General features: G+C 42.9%; 1 protein-coding gene across 18 annotated transcripts in view; it reads right to left on the bottom strand.

Moving 5' to 3' along the window:
- ADGRL3 (adhesion G protein-coupled receptor L3) overlaps positions 1-11,845 on the bottom strand; it is an 839,163-nt gene extending 827,318 nt beyond the window's left edge. For 12 of the 18 annotated variants that reach the window (XM_045079804.1, XM_045079807.1, XM_045079808.1 and 9 more), the window contains exon 1: positions 10,393-11,844. The gene's annotated coding sequence lies outside the window, so the exon portion shown is untranslated. Of the gene's footprint in view, positions 1-10,392 lie in introns of all 18 variants that reach the window. The other 6 variants (XM_045079818.1, XM_045079821.1, XM_045079816.1 and 3 more) reach the window with 1 other exon arrangement.
- Between the last annotated feature and the right edge of the window lie 1,661 nt (positions 11,846-13,506).

Raw genomic sequence — 13,506 nt, 5'->3', positions numbered from 1 at the left:
GCATTGGGTTGGATGAGTGGAAATCAAAATGCAGACACTAAGGGCACCCAAGTAGGATTAAAAGAGGTTACATACATGATGAACACTGGGATATAAGAGCAACAATTCCAGAATAACATCTACCAAGCTAAGAGAGAGTAAGTAGGAAGGAAGTTAACACAGTGAGATTACTAAACCAAGGGAGACAGACCACTACACCATCCTCTGATAAAGATACGTAGTTCCTCATACAAATAATTCATTCATTTGTAATAAAGTAGGTTAATTTCTCATTTACAAACCTAATGCCTTCTTTCATACCTCATTACTTTTGTATTGTTGCTCTATCTCAAAACTCCCTATATTCAAGGAAAAAAAAAACACACATACACACCACTGCAATCTCACTATCATCCAATATTCAAAAAAGGTCTCATTGAAAAATGTCTGTTCCGAGGCTCTAAGCAAATTTCATTTTGAACCCTACTGTCTGCAGCCCAGCAGGCTATTTCACCAAGATACGATCACACATTTAATCAAATGCACCAAAGAAAGAAATACTCACAAAGTTTGCTTAATAATGTCAATTCAGAAAAATACAATGTTGACAGACTACTAATTTTTAGTGCTCTTTCTTCTTCAAGGATATGCAACAATGAGGAAGGGACATGGGAGTTCTTCTAATTAAGTTTTATACTAACCTTTAAAAATCTCCCAAATTATCTTCATATGTTACTACTTATATTCAGTTGGTACTAAAAAATGAAGTCAATACTTCCCATTTTGAATAAAAAAATAAATAAAAGTACATTAAGGAGGTTTCCCAAAGTCTACAAAAAACACTTCTAAAGCCTCATTTTATTTGAGCTGGTCAAGTGTCAGCATTAAACACTACCCATACTCTAGTTTTAATAATAATGGATCCATTATTTTGAATAATGCCTGTCATATGGGTAACATTATTATTGGACAGGTTGAAGTATATTTTCATTGGATCCTTTAGACAGCTAATAAATTGTATGAAATGTCCTATTTGATGTGCTTTTGAATATTCTGCCTCTAAACATAAGGTTTACTTGAATAAATAGAGTAGCATGCCATAATGAGGATACTAACTAGTGTAAAACTATTAGGTGTCTCTAATGGATGGATTCACATCTGCAAACCCACCTTTCTGCTTTTACTTATATTTGCATTTCTTTTACAATGTATTTACTCGCATGCCACAGGTTTTTGTTTCTTCAGTTCCTTCCCTCTCGTGCAACCTCTACATGCGGTTTAGAAACTCTGTTCCTTTTCAGTAAGAACCCTCATAATGTGACTGGTGGAGCTAATTCATAAGTTAACTTAACCATGAACTCTTGTGTCCAATGGCACATCTTGGGAGCTCTGTTCACCTGGTTATGTTCAATGTCTAAATAATTTACATTTAAACCTACACTTACATTTAAGAACAGTGTTCCTCTGCATTTTTAAGCATATGTAGCAAAAATTCAGCACTCTATCTGCCACCAAACCTATGTCCGGTACCCTATTTGGAACTGTACAATCACAACTCTACCATAATATGACGGAACGGCATACGTTGCTTAAGTAAAGTAACATCTTTCAAATGTTTGGTAGCTCTACAGATATGCATTGCCTTGACAACTCAGGCAGTTTCACAGGTGTTCTTGAACCTAAAGATTTGAATCCCTTGATTTGCATGCATTTGTTGGGCCAAGTAAGTAGGGAAGCATTTTCCAAAATCGCCTTGGTCACATACAGGAAGGGAATAAAACCCATTTTTAATGGTTTTCCTAGCCAATTTTCCTAATGTCTGACCTGTCTCAGCTAACAAAGGATCACCACAGTGAACTTTCAGGTTTTAACTGCCTTTTTAATGGAGTCTTTCCTTCTTCAAGCTAACTAGGTATCTGTCCACAAAGGATCAACAATTTCACTACTGACTCTACTAAGCTGGAGAGAGTAGACTGATCTACAGCCGGGTACCAAAAATTCAGACTGTGGTCAAAGGGAAAAGATTCAGTAGGCAAAGAGAATGAAAGGTGGTAACTGGGGTAGGGACATTCATCTGGAGAGAATCCTAGTGGTATTCAGGATGCTATTTTTTTTTTCCTCGATGCCTAAGTAAAGATTCTTTAGGTAAGAAACGTAATAACCTCCCAATAAATTAATCATTTTAGCCTAAAGCTAGTTGGAGGTGTCTTTGCAATTAAAAGAGATAATGAATACATTCATTTTACTAAATCTTGTAAGTTGAATTTAGGTCCATAAGATAATTGAAATGTTATAAAATATGCAGCATTTTGGAATGACTTAACTAATATTTAACTGTCACACATAAAAATTCTTGAAAATTAAAATAAAATTTCACTGAAAATACCTGTAACTCAAAAAATGATTGTGCATTATTTTAAAAGAAAACGGTTGCCTAAGTTCTTCTTCCGAAGTCAACTACAGTTAATAATATGATTAAAACTCAACAGACAAATTCAGCTGAACAAGTAAAGCCAATATGAAGAAGAAAGTCTATAGATGCACATGTTAACAGAAAACTATGTCTCAATAGACTCTCTGTCCACTCCTTGAAGTCATGATCAGTATTCTGAGTCAAGGTTCAAACAACTACCAACAGCCATTGACAGACAAATCGAGAACACTGAAAATTGGAAAAAACAGAAGACATAAATATAAACCAGTGGAGTCTTCCATTCTTGCCAGAAATAAAATCTCATACAAAAAGATGACCATCAGTCAGGACCATTTACTCTCATCCAAAAGTATCTGGAAGAGTTTTGAGGAGAGGAAAAGGGGGAAAAAATACCAAAGCAAAACAAAACAAAATAGGAGACTGTTGAAAAACGTCTTACAGGGTCAGCTGTCAATGGAATGCATTTTAGTATTCAGGTTACCCACCCATGCAGAACATCAAAAACTGGGCTTGAGTCTCTCCCCTATTCTCACAGGCTCAGGCTACTGTGGAGCCACCGGGGCTGTCTTGAATAGTAACACACTCTGCCTCTGCGGGATGCATAAACACCAACACAAGCTGATCAAACAGAAGGGGGTGTCCTTTCTACTTGGCTTTCATTTTCTTGAGTCATACTTTAAAACACTTAATTCTGGTACAATTTAGCAACTCAGCTGTCCAAGGTGCAGCTTATTTTTTCATTCATCTTTACCACCTACTTCGTTGTTGTACAGTCTTTCTGCTTTAACATAAATGCTGGATAATTATAGGTATAAGTCACCCATCTTAATAACTTCTTTTATGGGCAATCATCCTTGACATACAGATGCTAATTCCAAAATTTGGGCTTATTTATGACCCTTTCAATACTTCGGGTCTTTAAAGCAATTTGGGGATTTGAATTTTAAGGGTTCAACTATGTTTATCGCAATCTTACAAGGACTTGAACTTTAGGATTATAAATCTTTTAAAAGCATAGAAATCCTTAAATCGTGAACGTTTATGATGACTTGATTTGGTTACAACACCGCAGGAAATTCTGATGCAGTTAAAGCTTAAAGAGCTACTGATGCCATGTGAAAAGATGATCAGGAGTTTAATTTAAAATGTCTTAAGTTAAATTGCTACTTTTATACGTGATTTAAAGGCAATCTTCAGACACAGCACTTGGTGGCTGTCAAAAATATTTTCCTGTCAGGATTATATGATTTTTAGTGGGGAATTAGTAGCAGAGCATAACATTTTAAGATTAGGATGAAAAACTCAAAACTAGGTACTTAACAAAAGGTTAAAAAAGAAGAGAGAGAAAGAACACGGGAAAGTCAAAAAAACACATGAAACCTTTCTCAACTGCTTATGAAAATGCTATTGATTTTCATAGCTCATCAAGGCCTCTTCAATTAAGAAAATGATATTTGATTTAGCTAAATTTTCTTACTAATGGTACTTAAGGACATTTCTAATAATACTGTAACTAATAGTAATAGGGACCATTCATTAAATGCTCACTCGATCAGGCGTTTTTCTATTTACCTCCTATTCCCCTCCCCAAACCAGCCATGTAGCTTTTATTACTTTTATTTTACAGCTTGAGAGGACAGTTAGGAGGTTGTGGAGGTGGGACTGTATTCAAGTGCCTCCCGTTCCAAAAGCCATTTCTGAGAAGTTCATAATAAGGGACAGTGCCCATAGATGGAGTATAACTTAGTTTCTACAATACTTGATCAGTATTAACCACAGTGGAGATGAGAAGTACTGCAACACTAATTTCATAGTGGTAGGTCTAGAAATTACACTAGCCATGGAGTATCTTCCCCCAGGATGTATATAATTTATAAATAATATACCTCTGAAGTTTTCACATAGATGTCAAAGCGCCATTTAGAAGTATTACCGTTCATCAGTGAAACTTGAGCATCTAGTAAAACTAATCTCTCCGTGGAGCCTCCCTAACTCATTAGGCATATTACCGCTCACAAACAAACTGAACAACACTGTATAATTACCCCAAAGATCCTTTTCACTGAAAATAGCCTGTTGTGGTGCTTGGATAGTGATTAATAGACTAAGAGTGCAATGAGTCGTCTTGATATCACTTCAGAAAAGTGATTTCCTCCCTAATAATTCCCAAGATACATAAATATTCAATTAGGGTCTTTGAAATCTAGTTTTAATTGGGCATTCACTCTCTACCCAACTTTAAACTTAGCCCAAGCTAAGAAAGGTATTTTCTTAGTTCTTACAATTAAAAAACAAAAACAAAAACAAAAACCCCACAACTCTTGATGGGTTTTAAAGTGGGAGAGTGGGAGGGTAAAATAAAGCCAAGGTTATCTTTTATATGAAATTTTCAAATTTAACAGCATTTTAAGACATACTGTAAGGCAATGAGGTGAAACATAATTGAATCACATGGGAAGTTGATTAAAGTTTCCTGGGACCCTCCTGAGACTTAGTAAAAATAATAATAATGACAGTAGCAAATAGTTCATCTCTATTATTATGTGCCTAGAACTGTTTTAAGCACTTTACATGTCTTTTCCCTTTAAATCTTTACCAAAATCCATGAATTAAGAACAACTGTATGTCCATTAAAATATATCAGGAAATTGAGGCATTGAGAAATCCAGTATCTTACCCAAAGCCAAATAATTTATCAAACCTAGGCAAACACACAAAGTCTCTTCTCTTCATCACCACACCATTCTGTCTCTCCAGATATGAGAATATCAAGACCTGGGGCCCAGATTTTAAATATTTCCAGTAGCTCCTCTGCTATTGTCAGCAAATCAGGCTGGAGACCTGCATTTTTAAAGTTTCTATTTCGGTAACTGGGAACCAACAAAAAACTAAAAACAAGCTTTCTACATTGGAAAAAGAATACTGAAAATGTCAAGTAATAAAATATCCAACCTACTTGTGTCTTTTTAAAGTGTGAACAGTCTTATTTTCTTATCCTAGAGGACTCCTTATATGGTCAGATGGGGTACAAGAGACAGATCTTGGAAAAGTCAATACCAGTGGTTCTCAGACTCTCTGGTCCCAGGACCCTTTCACATGCTTAAAAAATGATGACAAAAGCAACTTTTTAATATGTTGGTTATAGCTATCAATATTTATGAACTAATAGTTAAACTGGGAAAATTTTAAAATACAAGAATATACAAGCACACATGCCATAGGCCATCAGGGCAATGATGTCATCACAGTCCCGAGCCTTCTGGAAAACTCCAAGGTACACTTCTATAGGTATGAAAGTAAAAGACAAATAACAACATGACATTGTTACAAAACCTTTTTCCTTTTACACATTTTCTGAAAGGGTCTCAGGGACGCACACATTTCCCCTGAACTCATTTTGAGAAGAGAGAACTACCTGCTTCACAAAATAACTGACCCACAAGTTTTACCAAAAAGAAATACTCGATTGGGGGATTTAATTTTCCATCTCAGAAATAATTTTCACAATAAATAGAATTACCACCAACATCATTCCATTTAGATTCTTGAATAATAGGGACCAAATGTTAACTTCTTCTGCTATGTATACGTAATCACTCTTATGAAGAAATTCATTAATATTAAACTAAATTTTTGTTTTCTCTGTCAATAAGACATAAGCAAGACATAAATCATTAAGATCTCTAGACTGTTATGATCAAATATAAGAACTCTCCCTCTTCACCCACTCCCTAAAACAAATGGAAAATTCTAATTAATTCTGAGTACAGTGGTTAATTCTTTTACATATTTGTTAGTACATAAGCACACTTCACAATTCTAAGAAAAATGTCATACCTGGTTACTTATGCAGTAGTACAATTAATTTTATTGGACCACAAAAATACTCAGATGGAATGACATCAAAAGGTTTTGGGAGGGTACATGCACATCTTAGGACTCATCAAGGCTACCTAGAGGCACGCTCGCATTACTTTCTCACACTGGCCAATAAATAGCAATATCAAAATCACAATGAATGAAAAATGAGGATTTTTCTCCCCACTTATCAACGACAACAATACACATAGACAACACACACAAATGGAGATAACAAAGGGAAAATGTCTGGGGGACTTTACTCATGGCTGAATCTTTTTTAACTTATATTTTATTATAAAATAGTCTATAAAGAAATTCATTTGCATAAAAAACAAGACATAAATGTAGTAGTAGTCTAAGTGTAAATATGTCCTTGAAAGCAAGCAAAGGCTAAACTACAATATAGCCTCTGTCTTTAGGGTTTCTCCCTAGGTGAGCAAATCCATATTTGAATGTAATGCAAATCTAAGAAATCCAAGGGAAAACAGCCATTTGCAAAACTCAAGGAAAGATCACCTCCCTCTAATTCCAACTGCTCTAGCCATCCACACCATGCTAAATTTAGGTTGCACAGCTCAAAAAATGCTCTTTGTTCTTAAATATAAAAATCAGTTTTCCTTGCTGATTTCTGGGCAAAAATGCCCCACTTGTAATAGGAACTCTCACTCCTACTTGGTAGTCCTTTTCAGAGTTTCAGCCAGTGGTTAAAGTGGTCCAAATGAAATCTGAAATAGAACTGAGTTTAGCATCATATTATTTGACTATCTTCAATCCGTCTGCTTTTATAACATTTTAAAATCTCTTGTTTAGGATTTGCTAGGCTGTATCTCACCAAAGAATTAAAGGTAAATCAAGACCATAAAAAAATTTGTCTCTCTTAATTACTAGAAACAATGCCAGCCACAGTAGCTGGAGCCAGCACATCTCATACTTGCTATTATTCCCCGTGGAAAGGAATATTTAAATCTCCAAACTGTAGGAAGATCATTAAGAAAACCTTCCATTCATATTTTTGAGGAGAGCTCTCAATCTGAAGGATAATCACACCAAGCCACTTAAAATGAGACATCAAAAGCATTTACCCATCAGGCAAATCACATGCTGATTTATCACTCTTCAGGCCAGGGATGCCCGATTCAGCCTAACAGGTCTAAGAAATATTTGCATATTTCACACAAACCTTTATACTAATCACTCCTCCCCTCTGAGTTTATAGAAATAGTCCAGACAACCATATACACCAATGGAGCAGGTTATTGAATATTTAGAGATAGGGAAGTGCTATGGAATGGCATTCAAGTACTCTGACACATTCACCTTCAGCTAAAGACAGCACAATACGCTGACAGACACAGTTCTAATGACATCAGGACCTGTGGAATGTATGACTGCTAGGAAACACATGCTGCTAGGAAACAAAGAACAGATCTGATCAAATCTTCTATTGTAAGGACTGGGAATCATTGTGATTATATCTTCTAAAATGAGAGGACAAGTGTTCTTTAATCTTCAGAAATATTTACAAATATAGAGATTGTAACACATACCCTCTAGAAATGAGACAAATACATGAAGCTAGATTCTCATAAATTAAATCACAATTCTCTAAGTTTTCTATTAAGATGACAGCCACTACCAATAGTGCATAAAAATATAACTTAATCAAAGTCAAGCATCAACGATTCTGTATTCCTTTTTTTATCAGCTTAAGCTTCTTCAAGAAGTCAAGATCTTAAAAAAAGATCTAGAAATTATATTAGCTAGAAAATAAGTACAATTTTACATTACAGTGCTATACTTTTAAAAACGAAATAGAACATAGTCATTTGCACCAAACACCGAAGCAGTCAAAGATAAACCACAACTAAGGAATTTAGTAGCTTTTAATTATTGAAACTGAAAAGCAGTTTAGCTTTTTAACTTTTTAAAATCTGTTTATCTTCGTACATTATTTAACTCATGCTTTGATTACAAAACAAAACAAACAAACAAAAAAAGGTGAAAATGAAGTTGTGAACTATTTCAACAAAAATATCCTTTTAGCTCCTACACAAATTACTCGAAAACCTCTTGGTGCTGCTATCAAAGAACTGACAATTCTATCTATAATCCACATACAGACAAACTGGGCACCAGAACTCCAGGTCATTCAGTACCATTACAGGCTGAAAAACGTATCAGGGAAATCTGGCTAAATTCTGTTTAATCTCATAGGGAAATGAAGAACATTTCCTAAGTGAAAAATTACTAAAGAAGTGTTTCTTTGTAGATTCTACAATGACATTCTTTAACTGGTGTCGATAGCCCAGATGATACTGAATTAGCAGACCGCCTATTTACTTCAGAGCAAAACACAGAAGGCATTTTTTTTTTCCTTCCTGCCAGAGTCTATGCGTCTCCTCATTTCCCCAGCAGCTGGCTGGAAGCATGTAAAATCAGAGGTGCAAGAAAGCTTCTACTTCCTAGTGAGTAATCCACCCAGGAAAGTAAACGCAACAGACACCACCAGGTTGGGCTCTAAAGGAGAGGGCAGGGATGCTTACACCGTTATTTACAATGTGCTCCAACTACCGCAGGCAGGATCACTGAACACAGGGAGGAGACACCCAGAGGTGGCTCTCACACCTAGAGTTCGCCCAATTGCTAGGATAGCTCTGGGCCATAAATAAGGCAGCTCTATCAGAGTGAGCGAAGTGACCGGAGAATTCCAGAGACCAGGGGTTACGATGGCTTGACTCGGTTCGAGCAATCTGGTCTAGAGAGGACTGTCCTATCCCTTGGTCCTCATCAGGGCCAATCCGGGGTGCGTCGAGCGCTGCACCAGAGACACGCGCCGCACTCATCTCGCGGAAGTGCTCCTCACTGGGGAGAGGTGACACTGTGAGGCTTCCTCGCAGCCCTTATGGGGCCCCGCGGCCTCCTCCAACCAGATTTTCTAGTTAAGCGGATCCCAGGCGATTTCGATAAGCAAGCTCTCAGCTCAAGGAGCATCAGCTCTACCATCTCCACAAATATCTCCCGGCCATCCCCGGAGCGCGCAGGAACGCGCACACACTGTCACGCACACGCCGAGACCGCACAGCCAGCTGACCCTGGTAGCAGAGGTCGCCCCCACCCCTACATCGACACCCACCCACCTATAGCTGCGGGGCTGGCACGCTTAGCCCCTCAGCTCCGACGGGGGACCAGGGGCGGGGGCGCGGTGGCACTGACGCTCCGCTGCAGCCCGAGCGTCCCCTTCTCCCGTTGGAAGCTCCGGGGCGCCTGCCCTCCTACCTGTAACCCAGTCGACCGCGGACACCACCGCTCGTCCTACCCCGCCCTGGCATCCCAGCTGCCCGGATTCGTGCAACACCGTCCCCCGCCCCGTGCCCACTCCCAACACCGCGCCGCCCCGGGCCACCCACGAAAGTAGCAGCATCCTCCAACCAGAACCGCCTAACAAAGCCTGGGCAAGCAGCTCTTAACCAAACTGCCGTGAAGGGGACACCACGGGCGGGGTGCGGAGAGGCAGCACGGCTCTACGACTCCGGGGCGCGACCTGGGCAAATGCGGCCCCTACGGATGCTCCAGGCCGGCGTCTGGGCAGGATCGCGGTGAGCTCGCCGCCCCTCGGTCCCCATCAGCCCAGAGCCCAGCTCTCACCCGGTCCCTGTCGGCTATTCAGCCCGCTCCCGCCTCCAGCGGCACCAGCTCGGGCCGACGGAGAGAAGGCGCCCCCTGGTCTGTTTTCAGCCCCCGCCAAGCGATGACACCGGGGTGAGAGAGGAGGGAAAATTCCCGGCGTGGAAATTCCAGTTTCTATTCCCAGCGTGCCGGACTGTGAACGCGCCGGCTCCGCTCTCCCCTCCATCCCTCTCGGCCGCCAAATCGCCCAGTTGCTGGAAAAACCTCGAACCCGTGCCAGACCCCGGTGCCCACCAGCCAGGAGGCTCCCTTCCCACCCCGCATCACGATCGGATGAGTGTGTGTGCAGGCGAGTGTGTGAGGGCGAGTGTGAGTGGGTAGGTGAGTGTGCGCGTGAAGCCCGCACCCCCTGAGCTGCCCGCCCCGCGGACGCCACCGCCTGCGCGGGGCCGGGGCCACCACTATTAGCAAGAGTGAGAAGAATAAATTACCTTCCGCAACCGCCGGTCCCTGCGATCGTCCCATCAGTTGCTCAACAACCTGCAGCCGGGGGCAGCGTCCACAATCCAGCCATGGAGCCCGGGGGCAAGAGACCGGCCGGCCCCGGAGAAGGCACCCCACCACTCGCGGCCAAGAAGGATACCAAAGCGCAGAGCAGGCAGCAGGAGGGTGGAGAAACAACAACAAAAAGTCTCTCCTTCCTCCCCCCCCCCCCTTTCTTCCACTACACAGCCATGGAGAAAGGGCAAGGGGAAAACAAGAAGAAAAGACCCCAATGCGTGTCTTCCTTGACGTTTCTCTCGCTCCAAACACACCGAGGGGGTCGAAACGGAGCCAAGAGAGAGGAAGGTTCAAATGTGTCTCCCAGTCCACAGTTGCACAACTTCGGAGTCAGGCTCCGTCTCCAGCAGCAGCCGAGAGACCCGCGCGGCGGCTATTAACATGCGGCAGTCATCACGGAGGCTGCCTCTCCTGCCGCTGCCGCCGCTGCCGCCGCTGCCGCCGCCGCTTAAGGAAAGACGCCGCTGGAGAGACCAAAAATCTTCCACCATCCCCCAGCCGATCTTTATATCCAGTTCTCCCACCCCACCCCCTTCTCTTTCTTCTTCTTCTTCTTCCTCGTCCTCCCCTTTCCGCTTGGGAAAGGGAGCAATGGAATAGGTAGGGGGAGCCGCGAGAGCCTGGGGTGGCTGCTTCTCCGCCAAACCCGCCTCCTGCTGCCGAGGTTTGCCCCCGGCGGAGGGTCTCCTCTCGCGCCCGCAACCCGCGCCGAGAGCCGGAGCGAGGGCCACGCAAACTCCTTCCCGGGTGCACGGTGGGGGCGCGCGGGTGGAGCGGGCGCCCGGCCGCTGAGGGCTGCGTCCCGGGGGTCGCGGAGCCCGGAGCCCGCGGGGTGGCCGATTAGCTGGCCGGCCCGGCCGGGCGGCCGAGGGCATGTGGGAGCTTCATCGCGCGGCCCCGAGCTCCGCGCCGCCGCCGCCGCCTCTTCGGTTCTTTCTCTTCTTCGACTCTCCGAGAGCGAGCAGGGCTCTGGCGCTCTCCACACACGCACACTCACACACGCGCACACACGAGCGAGCTCCTGCCAAAGCCAACCGTGCAGTCAGCGCGCGCGCACACCCGGAGAAAGAGGACGGAGGCAAAAAAGAGAAGAAAGAAAGGGGAGGGGGCGAGTCACAGGCGGCGGCGGCGGCAGCTGTCGAAGCGGAGGCAGCGAGCAGTCCGGGGAAGAGCGGCGGCGGCGGCGGCGGCGGCGGCGCCCACCCGGGCCAGCGGCAGCATCTGCATCCCCGCTCTTGGGAACTGGGGCGAGAGGTGCGGGGCGAGCAGGCGACCCGGCGACGCGCCGAGAGCCGGTCGGAGCGCGGGCGCGCGGGGGCCGTGCAGCCTGCGCGCGGGAGACGCAGCCGGGGCCCGAGCCGAGGCCAGAATGAGCCGCGGGCAGGCGAGCGCCAGGAGCGCCGAGAGCCGGGGAGGGGGCTCGCGCGGGGCGGGGGGGCGGGGAGGGGGGAGGAGGGTGGCAGGTAAAACCCGGATCTGGAGTGCACGCGGGCTCCGCCGCGCGGACTCCACCTAGCTGCTCGGCGAACGCTTGGAGGTGGGAAGGCGAGGGCTGCTCCGGGAGGCTTCCCTTTCAGGGTTTGTTGAACAAAGGGTACCTCTCCTCCCGGCTTGGAGGCACGCTTCTCCCTCAGTGTCTCTCTCTCTCTCTCTCTCTCCCCCCGTCTCTCTGTCTCTCTTCCTTCTCCTCCCTTCCTCTCTCCCTTTTTCTTTCCCTCCACTCCACCCCAGGTAAGTAAGTAAACGTCAGACTGAAAGTCCTGCCACTGTCTCTTTTTCTAGGTGCAGATAAGTCCCTATTTTCATGATGCAGGTACCGAGTCCCGGTGCGTTTTCTGCCTTTGGTCCATTTTATGTGCCTTCAAACTTAGCTCAACGTGCAAGTTCATGAAGACTTTAAAGTATCCTGTTATTCAGACAGAGGGATTTAATGAATTTATCTCATAATCAGTAAAAATGACCGTAATGGCTATAGAATGGTGCCAGTTCCAAAGCAATGCCTTCTGATGCAGGGGAAAGTCTGCTCAAGTTAACTGAGTGACCTTGGTCCATTACTGAGCCCCTTTGTGCTTTCTTTGTAAATGAGAGAGAGGAGTAAGCATGTAATTTATAAGGTCTCTTCCTGCTTTAAAATTTCATGATCTGAAAAGACTAAGGTTTTATTTTCTGTATCAGTAAATTCGAGTTAAAATTATGAGAGAAACTAAGATTTATTATATGCCTTCAACAAGCACATTATATCCAAATTGTATTTGGATGCATATATTCAGGATGATCTAATGCCCTTCCAGAGCTCTTTGGGAGGTGTAATCAATCCCAACACATCTGAAAAACCTAAAACCTCATTAGAATTAACAGACCCTACCCAATACAAGGGATTATCAATATCTCATTCGTTCTTCATGCTCAGTTCTAGTGCCAAATGCTCCAGAAAGCCTTTTCTCATCAACCCCAATCAAAATAATCACCCCTTTTATTATAGTCCCATAGCACTTTGAGGGTATATCTACAATAACACCTATTTCATTCTTTTTTCTTATTCTTTTAAAATAAGGAGTTGCTTGTCTTTATATCTCCTCGGATTATAGGATCTTTCTTAAATGCAAATTCCAAATTTTAATCATCTGTATAACATAAGATTACTATGTATCCACAGTACACTGTAATTAAAAAAAAAAAATAGAAGGGGGATTTCTTGATATTTCTGAATTCTGACCAACCAGATGTCCACACACTTAAATTAGGCTACTTAAAGTTGCCTAATATAAGACATCCATAAACTCCCCTGATTATGTAAAGAAAATGTAAACTGACATCTGAAATCATTTATTACTTAAAGAATTTTAGAAATAGATTCTAGCTAATTTGACAAAAGGAGGTAAAATGGAAACTACCCAATTCATCTCCCAAATGGATATATGTAGAAAAGAAATAAAATAATAAAATGTGGAATGAATGATGCTGTATAGATATTAAATGTTATTAGGGATAACAGCAGACATAAATAGTACCTACAGACCAATTTTTAGAATCAGTTTTATCAT

The sequence above is a fragment of the Mustela putorius genome, unplaced genomic scaffold (genome assembly GCF_011764305.1).
Source record: "Mustela putorius furo isolate JIRA1106 unplaced genomic scaffold, ASM1176430v1.1 tig00000430_pilon_pilon_pilon, whole genome shotgun sequence".
NCBI lineage: Eukaryota > Metazoa > Chordata > Mammalia > Carnivora > Mustelidae > Mustela > Mustela putorius.
The sequence above is the reverse complement of the archived record's forward strand: the minus strand, read 5'-3'. Positions and strand labels throughout refer to the sequence as shown.